The sequence below is a fragment of the Erithacus rubecula genome (assembly GCF_903797595.1).
Source record: "Erithacus rubecula genome assembly, chromosome: 3".
Classification (NCBI taxonomy): Eukaryota; Metazoa; Chordata; class Aves; order Passeriformes; family Muscicapidae; genus Erithacus; species Erithacus rubecula.
The window spans coordinates 126,303,263-126,321,351 of NC_136689.1; the positions used below are offsets into that span (position 1 = coordinate 126,303,263).

The following is an 18,089-nucleotide window of genomic DNA, read 5'->3' on the forward strand; positions in this document are numbered from 1 at the left end:
AGCTGTCAAAATTTATTTGCTTTTTTTTTTTTTTTTTTTTTTTTTTTTTTTTTTTTTTTTTTTTCTGCAGGAGATGTTATTTAACATTCCATCTATCACACAGTTCAGGTGGGTAGCTAGTGCTCAGTTGCTGTGCATAGTGTGTGAGCTGTACACTTCCAGCAAACTGGGAGAGGAGGAACTTCCAATCAAACCACCAGGCTTTGGTGGTTTTACAATGGTTTCTTTGTGCCTGTGTTTATCATGCTCCAACTAATAAAGCTAACTAGTACTTTCATTTATAATGGAAGCACTGCCAAAGCCCCTGCCACAGAAAATAATGTTTTTTTCTAAGTATATGCAAACAATAATTTTAAAAATTGCTACCAAATTAATAGAATGTGACCCTTACAGAAAAAAACCCCAAACATCAGACCATGTTCTTTGTTTACTCACTTCCTACCCACAGAATGTTGTTTAAAATTATTTTCTGTAGAAACTCATGTTTCTCTGGCAAAACTTGCAGTCTATTGTGGTAAGAATCTGCATTTTGAGAGGGAAGGGCTTTTTGGGAAGCAGTCAAACTCCATACTGCACCAAAGTAATGTAACATGCAAACAGTGCTATTTAATCAGCAAGCAATTTTATGCTGTCATGGGATGAATAAGGTGCTGGACATGTCAAGAAATACCATGGAAGTTGTTGAGGTTTTGGGATGAATTCTGAGAAACTAAGTGAAATTAAATAGTCTTTGGCTGTAGGTTTACAAAAAAAAAATAACCTAAAACCAAACTGAAGCAGAAAAACAAACAACCCCCCCAACCAAACAAAAAACCCTAACAAAGCCACAGATAGCCACTCCCCCCCATCCCTCAGAATATACTCCAGTCCCTGCAGAGTACATGGAAAGGAGAACTGGCTCACTTTTTAATTTTTTAAATGTCTCTTCCATCATGTGCTGTCTGGATTAAAACTCTTTGTGTTCAAAAAGTCTTTTGCTCCTGTCTCTAAACAAAATACAGGTGTGTCTTCACTAGAATTTCCATCTCTGGGTGATATGGTCGCTGTTAAATACTCCTGATGTGACAGTAATACACTTAGTGATTTCCCTTCTAGTGAGACCTTTGGAAAAGCAGTATTCTTGCTCTGGCTGATCAGCATGCCTTTAAAATTTGTATTAGTAGTCTGGAGTCAAGAAATATGATTTAACATCTAGTAAATTGTGTTTTTATGAAAAATGTCCTGGATTTAGGGGGAAGGTGAACACTGGATAAACAAAATGCAGAATCATTGAAGCTGAATTCTTCATTTTACTTCATTTTGCTATTACTAGCCTCGATAATACCACCATCAATATTTCCCCTCAAGTACAGGAAAATGTTGTTCTCTGATTTTGGTATAATTCTGGGTTCCAAAATATTACTTCAGAAAAGAAATTTGCTGCAAATGTTGAGTGAAATGAACTTTCATCTTGTAACACTCTATTGTATCTGCATGCACTTTCTCATATTGAAAAACATGTGTATCTCATTTTATATATGTTGCTGTTGATTTAAGTCTCTGATCTGAGATCAGATTATGAAAACTAAGCATTTAATAATTTGTGGGGCATTTAAGGATAACTGAAATGTTGCATTTTCTGGTTAGAATGCACACACATCATGCCTGAAGATGTATGGCCTGTTATGAAGTTCTAAATTTGAACAGTGCTTTATGAAGTGTTTCCTGCTTTTCTTCTCTGTGCCCTTCATGGTGGTCAAGTTGTCAATAAATAGTCTCTTTGGTTGAATAAACTGATAGGAAATTTGAGCTGAATACTGGAGAGGCAGGAGAAAAGACTGAAATTGAATGATGGAATATTTTTCCAGGAATATGATAAAAGTTCTGCAGTTTTACTCTCTCAGGTTGCCAATTTAGGTTGCCCTCTCCCCTCTGTCCTTTCTATGATTATTTATTTTCCTGTCTTTCAGAAAGAGTTACTCTGATTCATTCTGAGATTGACAGTGGGAAAGGAACATCTTGAGGAGAGAAATGCTCTCTTTTGATTTGCTTGGTAGCCAAAGTGATCCACTGAAGAAGACTGACCCCTCACACCTGTCAGCTGTGCTGGGGTCCAGGTTCCACCCTGAAGTTTAAAAATTGGGAATGGGGAAGATGGGAAGGAAATTTTAGTCACAACCAGGTCCTTGTGCTTTTGGAAACCAGTGTGTACCTGCAGGTGCAGCTGATGATGAAGATGGTCTGGAGAGATAACAAATGCAGGTCTCCAGATGCTGTGATGGCAGCTGGTAAAGGTGGTGTGTGCTGTTGCCAAGATAACCTGGTGATGGAAACTCTTTGGCATTCTCTAGTGCAACTTTTGTTATTCCATGAAAAGTCTGTTTAACACCCACCCTTTGCCAGTGCAGTTGTTGTTCAATGTACCTTGAGCTTTTATTGGGCTTTGTCTTTCTTTCCAGAGGAAACTCAGGTCGCTCATAACCACTTAAATGTTTTTCTGTAACATATTTATGGCCTGGTTTTCCATCCTGGTTTTGTTTCTCAATGTTTCCCTGGGACAATTTGAAGATATTTTGTCCTTAGTACAAGAATCTGCTATAGCTCAGTACAGATCACTGTTGTGGCAATCTAGCACACTTTTTTTGTAGACGTGTACTCATTTGTACCCTCCCTGGTGACATGCATAGAATAAAGAGCACGTTGCAACAACACCAGCTAATATCTGTTCCCAGGGAGCAGTTTATATCAATTTCTTCACCTCAAACCTATGCTGTTTTGATGATACTGGCAACAAGTAATGTTCTCTTGACATACTTGAATCGGAGTCAACTCTTTCTACAGAATCATGGAAACTTTTTATCTGCAGCTTTCTCTTTACCTCATTTGACTTCTTTACTGTCTCTACTAACTTCTTTCCTTGTGTATTTGTAAAGAAATTAAATATTATTTAGCTTTTTTTTTAAAAGCGTGTTTATTGGAAAATGTAAAAAAGCTGAATCAGTTGTGGAGTAGGCAGTGTAAGTTCAAACTGAAAAGTTTGTAGGCAAAGTCCTAGAAATATTTCAGTTCTGTGTCTGTTTTCCTTATGCTACAATTATAATGGTGTAATTAGGATAGATTAGCATTGAATGTCCTGTGACTGGGAAGAGTAAAAGTTAATTACTAGAGTAAGATCTGCAACTACAGTCTGAGTTTTGTGAATGTAGGTAGTTTCAGAAAATGACCATGCAACTTATGTGTTTTGGGAATATAGGCATTGCAGAGGACCCATTTTTTGGAGTAACTTTTCCCAAGAGGATGGTTGACACATATTTCACTATGGCAGGAGTAGGAGCCCACTAGCAGAATCATATTGTCTTTTTTCATTCTTAGTAATGAAACAAGTAAATTTGGATTTTCTTTCATTTGTAGAATGCAAAATCCAGGTGAACACTTTTACTTACTCTTGAAGATCGATTAAATAAATGTTCAGATTTCATTGCTGTTCTGACGTAACCTTGGAATCAGCATTTTTTAAAAGCCACAATTAAAATGTCCTCACCTTTGAACAAATTGGTGACTCACATTCCCTTTGGCCTGTCCCTGTCTTTTGTGGTTAAAAACTGAACTGTCTGCCTGAATACTTCAGTTCTTGAGAAGAACATGATGGAATAAGAAATGCTGGCCACATTCAAGCATATTTTTTTCTTTCAACAGGTATGACACATCCAAGAATGGCTTGTAAAGTGGGTAGTAAACTGTGTAAGACATCAGTGGGAGGAGAAAAGTTCAGAGATAACCACAGATTCCTAACAGTTATTCTAAAATTGTTGTGTTATTAACACTAATATGTGGGAATAAAAATAGCTAAATGCACTGAAATAATAAAAAATATGAACTAGACTTTTCATGCAGTTATGTTTGATAACAAGAACTGGAGTGGATGTATTAGGAGCATCTTATTCTTCATGTCTCTATTCTCTCTGTACAATCTTGCCAGAAGTTTATTTAAAGGATAGAATAAGTTTCTTTGAACATTCAACTATTAAAATATTTAAGCAGGTACAGCCCTGATAAAATCTTAACTAAACATGCCTTTCAAGCTTATTAATTCAGGACATATTATCAGTTTTGTGTGATAACCATTGTGTTTAATTTTGAAAGTTAGAGACACAAAACCTAATAAAATTAGAATAGGAGCCTCTGAGAACAGTGCCTGAAGGAGAAATTAAATTCATTCCAACACAAGGAGATATGAAATGAAGTACAAATAGAACAGAAGTAATAATTTTAGTATGACAGAGGTTTCATTAAAAATCTATTTTATTGCATTCAGTGTCAGGATTGTGGACACTGAATGTAGAGTCTTTTTGATACCTATCTGTGAGGATAGACTAATGTCTTATAGCAGTTTGTGGTGCTTGCCATCTGGTTAGCCAGTGCTGTGTAGATGTCAGAATTTCTGTATGCACACATTGCTCTGTCATGTGTGAAATTGGGGAGTGCAGAGATAATTAAGTAAATAAGTTATTTCAGCTTGCAGCCCTAGAAAGAGAAACTGGGGGGAGATGACATTGGCAATGAGATACACAACCTTTCAGATGAAGGTCAGGGATTTAAGTCTAAGGTGAAATAACAGGAGTATTAGTCAGTACTGACAGATTTTAAGTGGCCTAGAGACATAAATTTGATGTTGTGTCCAAGTAAACAGAAACCTACATCACACAAACCTATCTGTATAATCTGGATCTGGCTGGTGTTTTGGGTGTTCTTTCCAATTCCTGTCTGTAGCTGGACATGGGGGAAAAGAAAATTCACAAGCTCAAAAGATTTCTCATGCTGTGGAAGAAGATATTTGTGCCTCTGAAAATGTCAGAGATGGTACCAACCTGCAGCCATTCCTCAGGCAGCTGATAGAGAGGAGGGAGGTGGAGTCCATGTACAAGACATAGCTCAGATTGATTCAGATGAGGACAGCTTTCCTTTGGGGGAATTTCAGTTTTTGGGGAAATACTGTAATCACTCTACATATTCCTTCTAATGGATACTCAAATTTTCACTGAACCAATACCAACTTCCATTTTATGGTCCTCCATCTGTGGTAATCACACTGTGATTCTGGAAAAGAGCAGAACAAAGAACTTATGTACCTCCTCCCTTCCTCTTAATGCAGTTGCCTTCTTTCTCACATTTCTGCAGGCTTTGTCCAGAGCTCTGAGTTATCCATCTGCTTTCCATTCTGTGTAGGGAAAGCATTGGTTTGTGTCTGGCATAGAATTATCAAATCAACAAATTATTTTGGTTGGAAAAACTTTTAAGATCCTTGAGTCCAGCTGTTAACCTGGTACTGCCAAGTCCACCACTGGGCCATGTCCCTCTGCACCACATCTACATTCCTTTTAAATACCTCCATGGACGCCGATTCCACCAGTTCCCTGGGCAGCCTATTTCAGTCCTTGACAACGCTTTTGATGAATAAAATTTTCTTATTGTCCAATCTTAATCTCCCCTGGCACAAGATGAGGCTTTTTTCCTTGTCCTATTACTACTAACTGAGGCAAGAGGCCAACCTCCACCTGGCTACAACCTCCTTTCAGCGTTGCAGAGAGCAATAATGTTCCCCTCGAGCCTCCTTTTCTCCAGGCTAAACTGCCCTAGTTCCCTCAAATGTTGCTCATAAGACTTGTGCTCCAGACCCTTCACCAGCTCTGTTACCTTTCACTGGACACATCTGTGCATGCATTAAAAGTTGATAACAGGTAGCAGATCTACAGAACCCAGGCAGCTCATGCACTTGAACTGTCTTTCAGTCTTGGAGTAGGACAAATATCTTGGAGTGCATAAAGCCACTCTTTTTTCCTGCTTTGCCACATCTGTACTTTGCACCAGGTTTACCAAAGTCCCCTGCACTCCAAATGCATTCTGGAGCCTTTGGGTTACTGCTTCCAATAAAGCAAATCTCTTTTAACTTAGAGCAGAAATTCCACCCTGGAAATCATCCTGACAACAGTTGTCTCATCTGGTCTTTTGTAGACATTGTTTGAGTTTGACAATCAGCCTCTTCTCTATCTTGGTGAAAACTTGTGTCAAACATATTTTAAGTTTCACAAGAGTGTATAAACAAAGAAATTAAGGACAGATAAACATGTAGGGTGTGCTTTTGCTTTGTATCAAAACTCTGGTTTTTTGAGATACACTAATGGGAATTAAGTAGGGAAATCTGCCAGTGTTACTTGCAAGTACTTAGCTGTGTCTTTGTGAATGTGACTTTGGTAGGTACTAGGAATTGTGAACTGAATTCTTGCTTATGAAGACATACAGTTCCAGTAATTTCTACCTAAGACAAGGGTTTTAAGTCTCTATTTCTTAGTATTTTCCATGGAAACTGTCATAAGTGTAAGAATAAATTTTAATCTCTACTCTTCCTACATAATAAACAGTTGCTTAGTCCCATGTTACTGAAAAAGAGATCAATACAATCTAATGAACTAATTTGAATGTAGAAGTGAGAAACAGTTAAGTCCACATTTAAGCCTCAGTGGAAGTGCTGTTTTGATGATCAGAAACAAAAACAACTGAAGGGACTACCATTGGAAGAAGACTTGTAATTTGAAAGTTATGTTGATACTTTGAAGACATGTTTTATACAATATATAGAGTAATTATTTTATGGTCAGTGTAAGATAAAATCTATTTTCTTGCATGTTGCAAGCCAAGCAATGTCCTGTTTCCGTGGATTCTTGTATTGGTTCATAAAAGTATTAGAAATAAATTGCAAATTATTTAAAAAATAGATTCCATACAAACTTTAATTTTTACCATGATTTTGACTACCTTAAGTAGAAAAGAGGTTTTTTGTCTTGTGCTAGTGCAATACTATATTGAAGATTACAGTTTTACTTTTTCCATCTGGATCTTGAAGGACATACTGGGCTGTGATAGAATTGATTTCCAAGTTGCGTTTTGCATTTTGCATCTCTAATAAAATTTTCTGAGCCAAAAGAAAATGTGAATTATGTATAGATCCAGAAGAAAATGTGAATTAGTCTTTCTGGAATCAGTGTTGTAATTACAAAAAGCAACCTCTGGAGATCTCATAGCCTGACCCTGTGCTCAAAGCCATGTCAACTAGAGGTGGTTGTGTCGGGTTTGGGTCTTGAATATCTTTGAGGACAGAGACTCCACAGACTCTCTGGACAGCGGTTTCAATGTTCTAGAACCCTTGTAGCAAAAAAGTTTTTTTCTTATTTTTAAGTGGAATTTCTTCTGATTCAGTTTCTACATGGTGCCTGCTGTTCTCTAAGTGCGCACTACTGACAAGAGTCTGTCTCTGTCTTCTTTACATCTGCCATTAAGTATTTCTACACTTTGATGAGATCCTAAAGCCTTCTCCAGTGCCAGCTCTCTGTCCCCTTTGTTGGAAATGATACAATTTAATTTTTTTTTAAACTATCTTTAGTCAGGGTTTTGTTCCTCTTTGCCCAGAGAGAAGGGTATTGAAGTTTCTTTTCAAAAGAATCTCTTCTCTGGATGAGGTCTGATGAGCCTAATACCTCAATGGACTGGGAGTTGCCAGAGGATGCACAAGAAATAAGTGACCATTAACAAAGATTACCCATGAACATCATCCCCTGGTGTGTTGGAGACACTTGGTCTGGGAAGAAGTTGATAAGAATGAGGACCAAATTATCATCAAAGGCAAAGGGATCAATAACCAATAGGAAACAAAATATTAGGAATTGCGTAATCTGGGACCAGTGAAGATTGAACCAAAGAATTGCTTTGGGTTTGTGTTTGTACATATGTGAAAAATCTAGTAAAGAACCATGTATGATGGGATGATTTTCACTGCACAACCCAGGCAATGTGTGGATGAAATTATTTCTATTGCACATCCTGGCCAGAACAACATCCTGGCCAGAGTAAAGTAATGCCTTAATTCTCTAACACTGAAAAATGTTGGTGAAGTATTTTTGGTTTTCACACAGTTTCTGTGACGCCTCCATCATGTCTGTGGTCCAGTATAGTCATGTCTGTCTTGTTCTGGGGAGCTCTGAGCTGGGCTCAGCACAGATGTGTCTCAAAAATGTGTAAGATGAGTCTCTCCAGTGCTGAGTGGTGGGAAGGATCACCCTCCTTGACCTGCATGCAGCACTCTGCCTGGTGCAGCTTGGGTTCTATTTGCCTTGTTTATGGCACAGCACACTGCTGGCTCATGGTCAATTAGCTCTCCACCAGGACCCTGAGCTCCTTTCTCTGCCAAGCTGCTTTCCAGCTGGTCCCCAGTATGATCCTTGAAAACCAGCTAGCTCTCAGCTCTCCTGGAGTCTTTTTTTTCTTTCCAGCTCTGTCTCCCATAGGATTCTTACAATCCTATGGTCCTTGAATAGGCAAAATACTATTTTCCCTAAGACCAGAGCTCACATCCTGCCATTTGCCTTACTCCTTCTCAGGATCCTGAGCCCCACCATCTTATGTTTACTGCAGACCTTCACTGAATTCCCAAACAGTTCTTCCTTGTTTTTAATTATGAGGTCTAACAGAGCATCTGCTTCATGGATTCAGTCCACAGTGGGTTCCTGCACTTCTGGGAATGCCTGAAGTTAGTGATGCATTGAGGCATTTATTGTATGTTTAAGAGGAAAGGAACATGTATGGGAAAGAGGAAATATTACATGCAGATTAAAAAAATCATTCATGAATAATAAGGGTCTTAGAAGGAACCCTGTAACAAATAAGAGGATAATCTCAGCAAACTTCTGAGAAAACTTGTGCAGGTGACAGGAATGTAGGATAAGCCAAAAAAAAAAAAAAGAAGGGTTATAGTAATCAAATTAAAGATTAATTGAGTGTTTTAGCATACTAGACAGTGAAATCCTTTGGGCATCAGTGGAGGAAATGGCAAGAGCCTGACCTATGTGAGGATTTGTGGACTAAGAGGGAAGCATTAGAAAAGCCTCTGTCACAGGCTGTTCACAGCTTGTGAACTGTGACAGGAGGAAGTTTTTGCTATCACAGCAGAAAGCCCTGGAGCTACTATCCACTATAAAGTAGCAAGGACAAGAAGCATTGCAAGTTTCTAATAGGTCATTGTGACTATAGAAGTGGAATGAATGGGAGAATGGATTATGTGATCAGTACTTCTTTTAGTATGTGTCATGGTGAAGGACCACGGTGTGGTAAGATGCAAAAATTTCATTTCCATTGTGTTCAGCTAGTGATGGTGAATAATAAAATCATCTGGAGGTGTGGCTCACAAGGCAGGCTTGTGAGCTGATAGCATTCAAAATCCAGTTTGACTTTTGAATGCTGCAGTGATGGCCCAGCAGGACATATTTTTAAAAAAGGCTTGTGTTATAATGGGTGTTAGAAAAATTATTTTCCTAAGGGTAAATACTGAAACAGTTTGTCCAGAGAAGTTATAGCATTTCTGTAGTGAGAAATGTCAGAACTTGACTGGACAAAACTCTGACTGATCAGATATAGGCTGATCCTGCTGTGAGCAGGATGTAGAAGTCGATGCACAGTCAGAAGTCCCTTCCAGCCTCAAGTATTCTCCAATGCCTGCTGTCTGGCACAGGGACATAAGTGTAAGTTTTTAAACCTCCTCTCTTATAGTGCTCTGCTGTTCCTACAGCCATGTAAGGGTTGTTTTGACTTGCTTTCATCATCAGTCTTATTGGGGAGTTTGTGAAGTCTATTTTCTGGAGGACAGTTAAGAGTTAGCTACTCAGGATGGCTTTCAGGACATTTTAGGTCATCACAGTGCTCTAAAGCAGTGCTAGTGAGGCAAGGTTCTGACTTATTAAGGGGTCCTCTAGTGTTCCTGAGAGGAAACAATATTTGTAAAATTTTTTTGAGAAAAATCTACTATTTTTACAGGTTTAGAAAGGGAAGGTTTCTGGTAATGCCTCGTATCACTCTGTACAAGTATGTTTTGTAAATGCTTTAGCAAAAGAAGTAGCATTGGATATTGGTGTTTATTTTAGCTGAGATTAGTTTTGATATCTGAAAAAAGGAATTTCAAAGATAGAACATTGGGGATGTTGCTATATTTTAATAATGTGGAATCCTATATATCCCTAAAGTGAAAAATATAAATATACATATACTCTAGATTATAAAAATTATTTACTGTATGTGTAAGGAAGTCTTCCTTTGGTAAGTATAGAAAAGAGAGAGCCTCTCTCTTCACATCAACTCAGATGCCATTTTAGCTTTCCTACAGGAGTATTGCAGAGATTCTCTGCTGATCTTTGAACTAGAAAAAAAGCAGCTACAATCTTTATACAAGGGTAAGTGATATTTCAGTGATACCTAGTTTTGTTTAGAGGTAGTTGCTGTTATGATTTTTCCTCTTAAAACCTCAGAAGTGGGTTGAAATATGTAATTTAAAATCCTTATTTTCAAAACAGAGTATTATGAAGAGCAGTATTTTTTCTGAAATGTTATAGCTCAGGAAATAAAAAATAAAATATGGTAGAGAACTTAAATATGGAAATGCTAAGTCTTAAAATCCAACATTTAATATGAAAATGGTAGTCATTTCAATACTTGGTTATCTTTTGAATGCTCTTATAGTGTCTATGTCTTGTTACACTTACTACAATTCCCTTATCACTAATAATTTATTTTTAGACTAATTTTCTCCTTCACTGTCATGCATACTATTAATGATATCAGCTCATTTACTACTACTAGTTATTAACTACTTGGTGTTTTTAGATTCACTTCAAACAGGGAGGTTTGATTGCAGTGCTTTCCAAGAACACTTTCACTTCAATCATTTCTACAAAGCAGAGATTCAGCTTTAAAGAATTTACTGTATGTTGTGACACAGGGGATCTTTGAAGGTTAATCAGATTTTTAGCAATAATAGGGTTGGATTCTTGTGTGACTAAATGAGTCACTTCTGTTTCATGTGCAGATCTATCATTTAATCAGAAGCCTGGAAGTTAAGACTTCCTACACTGCATATTAAGTAGAAAAGACAGTTGTTGTTTTAATCATTTTTTTTTCTTTCTAAACTTCACTTTATCTTTAGGACTGTAAATTAGTTGAGACAGCTAGACTGATTATTTAAAAGCCATCCCCAATGTGTGTAAAATCTAATAAAAGGAGCTGTACAGTGGAGTCATATTATTTGGACACCAAAGCTAAAAACTAATTTGAAGAAATATCCTTATATATACAAAATAAAATCCACTAAATATGGTAAGGTTCCTGATTTACATGTAAGGCATGATTTAACCTAATTGCAGTTTAACTGGGGGCTGTTAGTGTTTTCTTAAAGGCAAGTACAAAAACACACAAATCTTTTTTTAACATATTTGTAGCCCAAAACAAATATTTGGGGAATGCCCAGAGTAGACTCTCAGGAAGAGTTTTAATCAAGTAAGTATTTTTTTACAACTGAGTATCTCTGATACAGCTCCATGCTTGAATTTAGCTGTTGAAGTTGATAAAATTACACACAGTAAAGTAGGCTTGTGTTTAAACATTACTGGACAAAGCCTTTTTCTTCTAGTAGCAATGCCCCACATATATTTAAATAAAGGGGAGTTTACATTAAAATACATACATTATATATGTATTTTACCTTGCATGTTAGTGTAGCTCTAATCCCATGCCATATAGTGCTGTTACAGTACTCAGTACTCTGTGTTGCTGATGGGCACTCAGCTTTGTCATCTTGTTTTCCTCAAATGTTGAAATGCTGAGCTTGAATAATGATAGTGTATACAAAACACTGCCCCAGTAAGAACTGTTTAAATGGTTATCTTTATAATGCAGTGCTTGAGATGTTTTCATCAAGTATTTATCCTGCTCTTGGAAGAGCTGGGTTGGATTCCAGAATGGAAGATGATGTGTGATGTGTTTGCTGCAGTCAGTGTGGTGCTACAGCACACAGGAGAACAGCTTCAGATTGTTTAGGTTTCAGAAGGCCTTTGGTGGAAAAGCCAAGGGACTGATTTACAGAATCTTGCTGCATGATACAAGTTCAATAGCTATTATAAATATTTTAAAACTTGAGGAATGTTGGTTTGTATATGGGAATGAGGTTCTGCCTGGATATGAAATATCAAGTAGGAAGAGCTGATAACTCATAATTTGCATTTGTTTTGCTGTGTGACTTGAAGAGAGAAAGGTTTGAGGTGGAAGAGAAAGAATGAGTCTGGGCAAAAAAAAGCTAAATGCACACCAAAACATTATTCCATTAAGATGATAAAAGTTTCTCCAAAGAAGGGGGAAAGGAAATACAGTATGCAGATTAAGAAATGCATTAAGAAAGGATGCTGCAAATACTGGTGCTAGCTTTGCTATGTGGGTCAGGAGTAGAAATTAATTCTTGGCATTGCCATTTCCCCAAATATATTTGCAAGCTACTATTGTGTATGATGCTAATGCATCTTAAAATTGCCATGCCATATTTAATATTCTGTATTTGCAAATCTGTGTATATGAAGACTTTATTTAATCATAGTTTTGAAAGAAGCAAAGCATGAGCTTAAATTTACTCCTGCCAGCTGTTTATTTGCCACTAGTTAGGTACATGATGTGCTGCCTTTCTTTTCTCTTTATTCTCATGCTGTTAACACAGTGAAATGAAGGAAATCTTAAAGTCCTTTTAAACTGAAGCCATCTGACTGTTCATAGCTGTAATGCTATCCAAATGTGTAAATTTCTAAAAATGTACTCCCTTATGCTTAGGAGCACAGGCCTGAATTTGGTGCTGGATTCCTCTGTCTGAGAATCTGGGATTAAGAGTTTTTTGGTCATGGTTTATTTAGTGCCATAAATTTTGTCGGGGCTGGAAAGAATAGGAAATTGTGAAGAGAGTGTTTGTGAGAATAAAAAAGAGTAATGAGTATCTGGGGAAGGAGAGAAATTATAGGCAATTTTTAAATAGGATTAAATAGGGGATTCTAATTCTTATCTGTTTTCTGTTTTCCTCTGATTTTGGTCCCAACACAAATTAACTTTATATGCTGTTTATAAGTTTAAGGTAAGTATTACACAAATACCCTGCACTGGCAGGGGATTTATGCAAGGAAAATATCCAGTTAAATAATGTAAGACCTTGTTTTGGTACTTACAATTTCACATGGACTTACTTGGAAGAAAAAATGGAGAAAGTGAACCACAAAAATGTGAATAGAAATGTTTTCATGGGTTTCTAGGTAATTGTGAACTGGATGGAAATGCTGTAAACCTGTGTTGCCTGAGGAAACAACTAACTTCTAGCATTATTTAACTGAAAATGTACATGAAGAGTTGAAAATAATTTAGGTTATAGTCTAGAGTACTTCACTGTTTACGCTTGATGGTTTGCACACAGATGCTTGGAGTTTGAATGTGTAGTGACTAAAGATGCTTGATCTGGTTCTAATATCCTGTTTATTTCTTGCTCATACCCCATGCAGCACTAGTGGCTGGGGACAGAGTGGCTGGACAATACCCAGGCAGGAGGGAACCTGGGGGTACTGATTGACAACAGGCTGAACATGAGCCAGTATGTGCCCAGGTGGCCAAGAAGGCCAATGGCATCCTGGCCTGGATCAGGAATAGTGTGGCCAGCAGGAGCAGGGAGCTCATTCTTCCCCTGTACTCAGCACTAGTGAGGCTGCACCTTGAGTGCTGTGCCCACTTCTGGGCCCCTCAGCTCAGAAGGACATTGAGATGCTGGAGAGAGTCCAGAGGAGGCAACAAGGCTGGTGAAGGGTCTGGAGCACAAGCCCTGTGAGGAACAGCTGAGGCAGCTGGCACTGTTCAGCCTGGAGAAAGAGAGGCTCAGGGAAGACCTTATTCTCTGTAGCCAGGTAAGGCTTTGTCTCTTCTCCCAGGCAACCAGCAGCAGGAGAACACAGAGTAAGCTGCACCAGGGATATTTAGGTTGGACATTAGGAAAAAGTTCTTCACAGAATGGGTGGCTGGGCACTGGAATGGGCTTCTCCATGGAGGTGGTGGAGTCACTGGAGGTGCCTAAGAAAAGACTGTGGTATTTAGTGCCATGGTCTAGTTGACAAGGTGGAATTTGGTCATAGGTTGGACTTGATGATCTCAAAGATCTTTTCCAAAGTAATTGGTTCTGTGACTCCATGATTCTGTGGTTCTGTGATTCTTTGTGTATGTGATGCTTGTTTAAGTTTTCTGTCCTCTTGCAAGTTAAGGTGCTCCTTATCTCCACTGTCTGCTGGAGGAAGATGTAAAGAAAAATACTTTTCAGTGTTTTGAATAATGAAAGTTATTAGTATGCTTTTCTAAGATAAATGTGTTGATAGGCATATTCCATCAATAAAGATCCTATTCTGTGAATCCAAACCTCCATCCATGAAGCCTTGTTCATCCATGAAGGGCAAAGATGAATGATGGCTTCATTACTCTTCCATTACTTTTGCATTACCTTACATACATCTATCTCAGAGACATGAAATACCTCTGCATTGTGGTTTTCAAAACTTAATACAACTATTATCTAGATTAAATGAAATGATTGAAAATGTTGCTGGTAGTTCTTTCCTAATGTTTAGTATTTATGATCTTTAAGGCTGCATAGAAAGAAGCCCTTTCTTTAAGTTTAACTAAAAATGGGATAGACATTTCTTAAAATTCCTTTTCATCAAGCAGAAGGTTGTTCACCTGAATATTATGAAGTTGTTGCATAACAAAAGCAATTGGCCTGTGTCACTGCATATGGGATGGGAGATTATTTTTTAGTGGCATAAATCATCCTGCTTAGAAAAGAATGACATATGCACATGTATGCGAATGTGTGGTTCCTCTTCCTAATTTTCTTTTTTCTTTGGCTTAGAATATTAAATTTTTTTTTTAATATTTCTGTATACTTGGTTGAAATGCTGCACATGACCTAAAGGCATCCAATAGAGATCATCATGCTGATGCAGAAGAAAATAGAATAAGAAAGATAAATCCAAAGTTGTCATGTTGTATGCGAGCTGTCTTATCCTAAATTTATTTTTAGTTTATTTGGCAATTATGTATTGCTGTATTTGTACTGTCCTGCACAGTTGCTTATGGTTCCTCTGTATATTTAAACAAATACTTATACTTACAGATACTTACAAGCATTGTTTTGCAATGCTTGTATTCTTCTATACAGGATGTTTTGTGCAGTATAAGCTATCAGTGTCTGTGTAGGTTTGGAACTGAGAATCACATAACAGCTTTGAAAACAATATGGAAAATTCAATAATCATACATCCTTGGTAGCTTTAACTGCCTTTGTTATTAGCCCACCTATACAGAGTATTATAATGCTATTATTTCATAATACTACTTTAAATAACAGTGGTTTAGAGTGAATTTCAGAAATATTTCCATTCATTGCTGGGGACATTCCATCTGCTTAAAGACCAAGATAAACACAGCGAGTTTTGTTATTTTATAGCTGTGTCTTATTTTAAGGATGTCTATGGCTATCAGCATGATCAGTGAAACTTTCATTTCAGCAGCTGCTACAAAAACGTGATACTTTGTAAAAACAACTGTTTTGAAGAAACTTTCACATAGAGGTACAATGGTTGTATTTATGTAATTGCTCTTGGCAACAGCTTCAGTAAATTTAAGTTGAAGTTCATCCATAAAATTAACTGACTTTCTCAATCCACTTGAACCTTGATCTGCTTTGGTGTAATGTTCTGCAGTTGGTGAAGAAGCTTTACAATTGGAGTCTGTAACCCCAAATGAGATTACACCACCTTCTTCTGATTCAGAATTTCCTGCTGTTGCAATATGTGTTGTTCCACAGAAATGAGGAGTAATTCCCTCTCAGACACTGTTGAGATTGCTCCCAGCAATCACTAACAGTGTTAGTGATGTATTGTTTCACTACTAAAGACAAGGCATCCTATGGTAAACTTGGTTCTCTCTCAATGAGTTTACAAACTTGCTCTAAATAATTCACTTCATCTTGAAGTTCTGTTTCCCAAGAGACAAAATAGTTATTTTCTTAAAACCAGTTTTTGCTTTAAGAACAAAGAAGCCACATGGTTATTTTGAAGCTGTGGAATAGACATCCTTTATACCACAAACAATTGGGTTTTCATTGAGGGCGTTTTCTGTTCTTTTTAAAAAATTATTACTATTTTTGAATTCCTTATTGAATGGACTGTATTGAGTCTGCATCAGTTGGCTGCAAAGTGTGGTGCTGTTTGAGCTGTCTCCTGCATAGGCAGGTTGCAGTGGGGCTGCATGTTCAGGAATGAGCACAGAGCAGAATTCATTCATGCACTGCCCCCTGTGAGTGTGAACATGTGCATAGTCCTCCCTTAGAAGAAAGCAACAAGAGCAGACACAGTGAGCATTTCTCTCTCTGCTCTCATTTCAGAAACGTTGCTACCTCCAAAGCTGGCATTGCTTTTCTCAGATGATCTGGTTTCAAGCTATTAAGTACTTGTACTGCAGGGCAGTGTCCCTGGAAAACATGCTGTTTGCAATCTTTTGTGTTGGCCCTTCAAGGATCATGACATTAAATCACAAAATCACAGGAATACCCCTGAGAAATTCTCAGGCTTTTACATAGGGGCTGTCCATCCAAGTTTAAATAACTTTGAAGAAGGGGAGGTTTTGGAATGAAGATTGCAGCATGTCTATTTTCTACTAAGAGAATGAATCTGTGCTGGAAAGCAAACACACCTTAAGGCTGAATGACCAGAAAAGAGAGTTGAGACATGAGAAGGAAAGAATAAGCTGCTCTTCAGATTTCTGCTTCTAAGACATGACTGTTCTGTTTTTTGTAATACTCAAATTTATAAAGATCTCACAGTCTGTTTTCTAAGTTTAAAGGGGTTTGGTGCATTCTGTTTGGACCCATGGCAGTTCAATGGGTATGATTAGTACTTTCTCATGACCTTTGTTTAATACTATGGATATTTCAGTTATGTTACCTGAGTTTGTGTTTGGTTAGATGAAAAAACATTGCTGTATGGTGAGTACTTGATACTTTTTATCTTGTCATTAATTTTACTAGCCAGTGAAAACAGATTTATCTGACACGAAGAAGAAAATAGAGATCTTGTCTTTGGGCTCCAAGTTACTTCCTTGCAATGTTCACTGCATGCTTTACAGCATAGACTCTTGCCTTGCAGGAGTTAGAACAGGAAAAACTCATTATGTTCTCATTTTCAGTGCTACACTAATTGTCTGGCGATGAATGGTTGATGAGATAATATGCCAGGAGATCCTCATCCCTTAGGGAGAAGAAGGTGGCAAAAAAGAATGAATATTTTTTACATTTTTACATTTACATGGATCCCACAACTCTGAGACTTGTTTGACATCAGCTAACCAGAGAGTGGGAAGCATCCCTTTGTGAATGGCCAGTTCTGAGCTGAGCACAGGGGCATGCTCCAGGGTCTTCTTCAGTTTGTTCCTTGGTGCTGCCTTGCCATAGGTTGAACATATCCTGCTGTTGGTTTTGTGCTGTTGCACCATTTTACCACACTGTCTGCTTGGCTCAGAGTTTTTGTCCCTCCTTGACCTTTCCATTGTAATCATAAATCCATCACCCCTCCAGCTCAAGGCCCAGTTGGGGAACTGTCACACTTGTGGTATTTCTCTGATGCTGCTTGTCAACAATTGAAAGATTCAGATTTGAAAGTGGATGTTTTTCTGGAGCTCCATGCTACTACTCTCTACTGTAATCACAAAATCTTCTTTGCAGAAAACCCATCTGGGACTTGCTACCATGTTTTAAAATATCCTTATGACTAATGGAACTATAAAATATCTTGTCATTGTTGTAGTGAGTAGGGGATCCAGTAATAAATTAGAGGTCCTCTGTGACAAGTACCATGGATATATAATAAAACAAAAACCTCTGGGAATGCTTCAGTCTAAGTTCGTATTTTTTCCTTATGTACCCAAAAATAGGATTAATCAAATTTCATGCCTAAGGGCTTAAACAGATGGAATACGAAAGAAAATTTCACCAGTCAGCAGTGTAGTAGTCCTGCATCTCTGGAAAGTATGCACTTTCATAATGTGTGAGATAAAACCTTTCATTTAAAGATTTCTGACAGCTTATCTAGTTTCACTTAGGCAGTGGTTTGAAGTAGTAGAGTCTCAGATTAATATTCAGCAACTAGAGAACAATGTTTAATTTTATTTGA

General features: G+C 37.6%; 1 protein-coding gene across 1 annotated transcript in view; it reads left to right on the plus strand.

Annotated features, from left to right (window-relative positions):
• Positions 1 to 18,089, plus strand: part of CPQ (carboxypeptidase Q) — a 145,997-nt gene that overhangs the window by 74,191 nt on the left and 53,717 nt on the right. The window lies entirely within an intron of this gene.